Here is a 7391-nt window from a genome sequence, read left to right as displayed (position 1 = left end):
TGCTATATACTTTAAAGATGCTATGATATAACATTATTGCAAACCATTATGCATTTTTACTTCAGCCAATTCCTTAGATGCATATTTAATGAACTTTCCTGATTAGTGATATATATCTGAATTAACTCGACCAAAGTTGATGAAACCTGCTATGTACATTGAAGACATTATGATACAACATTATTGAATGTCATTAATCAGTTTTACTTCAGCCAATTCCTTATTTGCATATGTAATGAACGATTCTAATTAGGGATATATATCTGATTGACTCAACCAAAGTTGACAAATGTTGCTATGTACATTAAAGATACTATTAGACAACATTATTGAAAGTCATTTAACATTTTTACTTCAGCCAATTCCTAATTTGCATATTTAAATGAGAACAAAACATGCCATGTACATTAATGATTATACCAGGTTATAAATATATTGAAAGTCATTTCGCATTGTCATGCCAATTTATTTATAATTTGCATATCTAATAAGCTTTCACAGGTTATCATATATAGCTTGAAGGACTTGACCAAAGGCAGTTGCACATGCTATATTAAGTGGTGATACAATGACAGTACTCAACGAATTTAATTATTTTTATTTTACTAATTACATATTTGAATACTTAATGACCTTTAGAATTGATCGGTGGTGAATATTGTTCATTATATTGATCATGATGAAGTTGTGAACATGTGGCAAAGGTTCAAATTTACACATAAATGCAATATATAATGAAACGTGAGCATTTTCAGTTCATATCTGGTTTTCAGATTTTTGTCAAAATTTTGACAAATTGTAGCCGATAAAATGTGATGTCCATTTGGTCCAAAATTATAAAACTTTACAGAAAAATTCATAAAGATTGGTAAAAATGTTGCACTAAAATGTTGATGGGAACAATTACAGCACTCAAAGGGTTAATGATAGTTTCTTGTTGTTGGTATGGTATGGTATGGATATTTATTATAGTGACATTTGCACTCGCAGCTCTCCGCTGCAACTGAGACAAAATACAAAATGCAAAACTGTAAAAATACAATACGTGCAACCAGCCCACACGGGCTTACAGGTCACTTCAAAGCAGTAAAGTACAATAAATTAGCACTGGTGATACAAAAAAGTTTTCCTGACAATATAAGCTGCTTCAACAAAGCGTGCTAACGGTCTACAACAATTTGTAAATAAGAATTTTAACTTTTCAGGGTCTGATAAGTCACTGAAGTTTGCTAATTTTCCTATAATTTTGTCATATAATATTCTGCGATGATGGTCATATGCCTTACAGTAAAACAGAAAATGCGTTTCCGTTTCTGGGGTACGCAAATCACAAAATTCACAAATTCTATCTTCTACGTCTAGGTCTTGAAATCTACCCGTTTCAATACGCAAGGGGAGGGTACCTGATCTCAACTGAGCAATGATCCGAGAGACCTCTGGCTCCGACATAAATTTACCTTTAGGTACTCTTCAGGGCCATAGGTCTCTTTAAAAGTTACGTACGTACGTAGCTTGGGTTTGCTCTGTACAGAGCTAGCCCATTCCCGTTTAGTGTGATTATATAATAGGTCCTTTACCATAGACAGATTACATGATACGACAGAATCAAATATGTCAGCCCTTCCTAATTCATTGAAAACATCATAAACCTCTGAGGACCAGTTATTATTATTAATGTTAAGATCCCAAATGAACACTTTCTTCGTGAGCCTGTTATCAGGCATCACAAGTAACCTGTTCCACATTCTTATCATATTCAACTTCCGTCTCTCCCGTGAAGCGAGGCCCATCCCGTATCTCCAGTAATGGCGTGAAGGGGAGCATAGCGATTAACCCCAAGGTAGAAACGAATCGCTCTACTTTGGACTGAATCGCAGCACCTGAATTTCTGAAAGCCCCATACTCCACTACAATAATCCATAATGGGAACAACTCCAACATTAAATAAATGCGAGTATGTACCAAACCCCATGTCTTTAAGGAGGGAAAATTTAGACATAATATGGCACCCAGGGCTCTTCCAGCAGAGTCAGCAAGTGTAGACGCAGTAAAGTCAAAATTCAAGTGCTCATGAAAAATAACCCCAAGGTACTTATGCTTATCTGTATATGTAAGAGCTTTGTTTCCGAGGCAAAATTGAAAAGTACTACGTTGTATATGAGTTGGTCTAAAATGAACGACCTGTGATTTAGAATCATGAGCTACCATACGCCATTTTAAACACCAATTATGAACAACTGACGACATTGATTGTAAATTATCTTCATTTTCGGCTAAAATGACAATATCGTCTGCGTATAGAAGAATAGACACCTTGAAATCATTAACTGGGATCCCTAAACGTAAGTCATTGATACTCACTGCAAGGTCATTGATGTATACAGAAAATAATGTAGGTGATAAAACATCACCTTGTCGTACGTACGCCATTTAGTATTTCAAACCACTCTGTATATTTACCATTGACATTGACGCTGCAAAAAGGTGCTCTGTAAATACACTTGATCGCTCTAAACATGTTCCCCACAACCCCGAAATACCTTAATTTAGAGAATAACAACTGATGATTGACGCAATCAAAAGCTTTTTTCAAATCAATAAAGCAAGTATATGTTTGAAGTCCTAAGGTTTTGCGATTGTGAAGAATGGATGACAAGGTAAACACATGATCCTGACAACTTCTGTTTCTGCGAAAACCGTTTTGCTCATCAACTAACATATTATTATGATCCAAATACTTTGTAATTCTATTGTTCAGAACAGCACTATACAATTTGTAAACTGTACAGAGAAGACTTATTTATAATTCCGCGATAATTAAGTGGGTACTCTAGGATCGCTCAATGCACTCTTTGGAATTGGAGAAATTATGGCCTTAGACCATACAGACGGCATAATACCTTCATCAAAGCAAAGCTGAAATAGTGTCCGCAGAAACGAAATGGTAGCACTGTTTTTAAGAACCTCGTAAGGAATTCTATCTATTCCTACTGCCTTCCCCTTTGCTGAACGTGCTGCCACCATTTCAACCTCGTGTAATGTAATATCATTATTGAGCTCATTTTGGCCATTAACTTCATACAAAGGAACTTCATCATTAAATTCCTCAGTGCATCCCATGACTCTTTCATAAAAACCGTCATCAAAGTTTTCAGAGGCACCAAAGCCCATGTAGAGCCCTTTAAAATCATCTTTCCAGCGTCCTAGTACTCTACTTTCATCTGTAACAATATTTCTGCCGTCATTGCTAACAACTTCCATGGGGATGCTTGAACGCTTTTGCAGGCCCTGATTATTTAGCGAATTCCAGAATGAGTTCGGGTCACTCGAGATAGCGGACTCCAAATCGTTCTGTAACTGTTTTTGATGCGCACGTTTGGTCTTCCTCAGAGTTTTATCAAATAGATGCCTAGCGTTCAGAAAGTCCGTTCTAAGGTTTCTTCTTATTTGAACTATTTCGTCCGTCTTTTAGATAAATCTTTTCTTTGAGACGCATCTGTCGCCAGAGTCTATCCAGCTCGTCATTCCAACAAACAGCTCTTTTCCGCTGAAATTTACGAGTTGACTTGGAAGTGGAAGTATCCCGATAACTAAGCTTGTCATCCATCTCTGTTAATAAAGCCTGGCAAAATTTTGCATAGATATCATCAATGCTTGCTTGTCTCTGCAATCGTTGTTGGTAGATATCAATTATACGTATCAGTGTTTCTCTATTTGTTTCTCTGTTGTTGGTAGTGAATTCGACGTTATGTCTTCCTGAGTATAAATTTGTGTGCGTGACCCAGTTAGGTAGCCCAGCTTGCATCCCTTGAGAAAATTACACTGGAATGTGTTTGTCTGGGCAGAGTGCGTGTGCTGGATGTTCTGGCTTTCATTTTACATTTCATGTTTTATTCATTTGGTAGCTTTTTACAAACAAACAATCAAACAAATATACATGATTCTTCACCATGTTTAATTTCAGCTCTTTTGTAATTTACTCTATGTGTCAACTCATAAACAAACAAACAAACAAACCAAAAGAAAACATTGCAGACTATGTTCCCTGTTATTATGTAAATAAGCTGCATCCACTGGAAACATACCAGATATGGTAGAGTTGACTTTTCAGATCCTATCTGCAGATTCTGAGCTCAGACTCATTCAAATCTCAGATCTCATAAACTTCACATGCTTCACAACCCCACATAAAAAAATCTCGGGACTTTCAAACTATGATGCACAAGAACCGGTGACATAAATGAAACAATATTGATACAGAAAGGCATTGTATATACATTCAAGATAAAGAAGTATTCATTTTCATCTGCAAACCTGGAACCTAAACTTCGACCATGATCCATTTTGTGGCGGGACCATGCTTTAATTGACCTTAGGACTTCACAGTTCACTCGAAAATTGTGCCAAATGAAAAGTTAAGCACTTTCTTGCTGGCTGCACCAGTCTATGCTGTACGAGCCACAGTTTGTAGCCATGCAGTACCAGTGTGGGACTAATTGGGGATAGATGGCATAGAAGTGATTGATCAAGACCATGACCAAATGAGTAAATCTGTTGAATTTGAAACTGTCTTTTATATCACATAGTTTACATTTCATAGCAGTTAATAACAATACAGATTGAATATAACTAATTATCGATGTTAGATCTGAGATGAAACTTTGTAAGGTCTAAATCTGAGCTCAGAGTTCTAAGTCTGAGAATCTGAATTAAGTCAACTCTACCTGCCAGATCCAAATAAATTCACCAATATACCAAACACAAAATTTCTGAATCAACATTTTCCATTGTTTAATTTTATTTTATTTTATTTGCTCATCAACAGCACCATCAGGCAGCCACTTACAGACAAGAAAATAAAGAAAAGGATAAAATACACTAAAATTTAAACAAACAAAAAAGTACCCTAAACATCAAACAATGACAAAAATAAATTAACATGTCTTTTAAAAGTTGAATGAGATTCTTCAAAAACATCGACATCGCAAACCTTATCAATCAAATCATTAGAAAGTCGTGGTGTACGTCCAACCAGGCCATTTTTTGTAACATCAACTCTACAGTATAAAGGGACGTGTAATAGAGGTCTATGTCTGGCAGAGTATCTAGGTACGCATAGGCCATAAACACCTGTACAATCTGTAGAGTCATAAGAAGATAAAAGGCATTTACACACTAACATACAATCAGATAGTTTCCTACGTAAGAACAAAGGTAGAATTTTAAATAGATTACAGAGCAATTTATAGTCACAATTACACCAAGATGAAGAGTCACCGTGACATCCCTGCTTATGATGTAAATATCTAGGAAAACGTTTCTGAATTGACTCAATACGGTTTGCCTGACTATCAGAAATTGAATTGAAAATGACTGTATTATATTCTAAAATTGGACGCACCATAGTAATAAACAGATGTCGAAGGACAGCAACTTGAATGATCCAATTAAAATTGCATTTAATGAGACGAATTATGCGATTGGCTTTACCCACAATAGAGTCAATGTGATGAACAAAAGTGAGTTTGGAATAAAAAATGATACCCAAATCCTTAATGTGAGAAACATGATCGAGCAAACAATTATCCACATGGTAATTAAACTTAATAGGTTTCTTTTTTAAGGTGATGGTAAATATACTTTACATTTGCTAGCATTCAAATCTAAGCGCCAAATTTTTGACCACTGAACAAGTTTATCTACAGACTTTTGTAAGTGCTTGCTATCATCAAAAGTTTAACAAGACTGAAAAGTTTGGCATCATCTGCAAACAGCAATGACTGAACAGATACAGTCATCGGCAAGTCATTTATGTATAATGTAAATAACAAAGGCCCAAGAATGGAACCTTGTGGCACACCGGATGTTATCTGGCACCAAGTCGACGCTGATCCATTTTCTAGGACAAATTGCTGCCTATTATTCAAATAACTTTTTAACCATTTCAGAATATTCTGATGAATGCCAAAATACTGTAATTTGTAGAGCAGCAAACGTGATCAACTCTATCAAAAGCCTTGCTGATATCTGTATAGATAACATCAGGTTGTTGCTTAAAAGTTGACCTCCTGTTATGAAATAACTCAATATTAACACGTGATCTATCATTTGTGAAGTTTATGAGTCGTCTGTAATGCAACAGTTTGGTCATGGCATACACACTCATATATGCTGCACAGAGTTGCAGACATATTTGAAGGGCCATGACATATTGGGCCCATTTTTTGGTCAAAAAATGGACCAAAAATTCAGTAATGAATTGGCTGCATGCCTCTGAATATAACAGGTTACAAGGTCACACAAAGGTCATGACTGGGGCCTAAATTCTTGCTACCTTAAATAGCTTTTTGTTCAGTGCTAAGGAAGAAATTTATATGATATTGCAATGCAATACCAAAGGAAGAGTTTGAAATGGTGATCTTCTAAGGGCTAGACCATTTGATATCCTGGGGATTTGAGGCTTAAAAGATTTTTTAAAATGAAAAGAACGTAGTGAAAAAATAAAATTAAAAAATTATATAAATTTTTCCTATTGGGAAGTTTGCTTGTCTCTGTTGACTGGGTAATACTGGAAGATCATTTTTTTGTGTCTACTATATTTTGAGTGTTCATGAAAACTTTGTTTAAAACACTCAAAGTGGCTGCCACAACTTTTATGACTCGCTCTATTAAAAAAAGCAGCAAAATCATCTTTAAAGGTACACAGAATTCGCTGATCATTTTTTTGCTCATTGCAAACAGTTTGGATGACAAACAAAACATGTATACTATCTTATAAACAGAATAAAACATAGGTATGGAATTATTCTCCCGATTGTTATAAAGTTGAGAATTGGGTATAACATATGTTGAATTATTATTCATGTGTGCATTCATGTGAAAATAAAGGAATGATCATACATCACACAAAATACTAAATTCTTAAAATATGCAAATGAAGTTTATTGTAGTACTGGTTCCATACTGTGAATTCACTTCATCCAATAACTGGATGGGAAGTTCTCAAATTGTGAATGTACAAATGGAATCTTGGGAAAAATACCATAACTTCGCTGCAATTATGTATTGATCATACAACATAAACACATTGAACTAATCAAAATGAGACAACCTCAGAGGAAAATTACTTGTCACAAAGTGAAGAAGATATTTTATGTACATTCAACAGCATCTATATAATAATAATAATAATAATTTATTCTCATGTCAACTGAATACAAATTATGGCGAAGGATACACTGCCATGATCATGCAAAATTTCACGTCAGAAAAAGACTGAATAATAGTTGCCATAGGCACTAATCAAGTTCAGCCTCATACTCAGAAATATATTAATTTCAGTCAGGAAATGAAGTGGCGACTATTCCACGATATCACAAAAAAAAAGACAT

Source organism: Ptychodera flava, unplaced genomic scaffold, assembly GCF_041260155.1.
Source record: "Ptychodera flava strain L36383 unplaced genomic scaffold, AS_Pfla_20210202 Scaffold_40__1_contigs__length_1388640_pilon, whole genome shotgun sequence".
NCBI classification, from domain to species: Eukaryota; Metazoa; Hemichordata; class Enteropneusta; family Ptychoderidae; genus Ptychodera; species Ptychodera flava.
The sequence above is the reverse complement of the archived record's forward strand: the minus strand, read 5'-3'. Positions refer to the sequence as shown.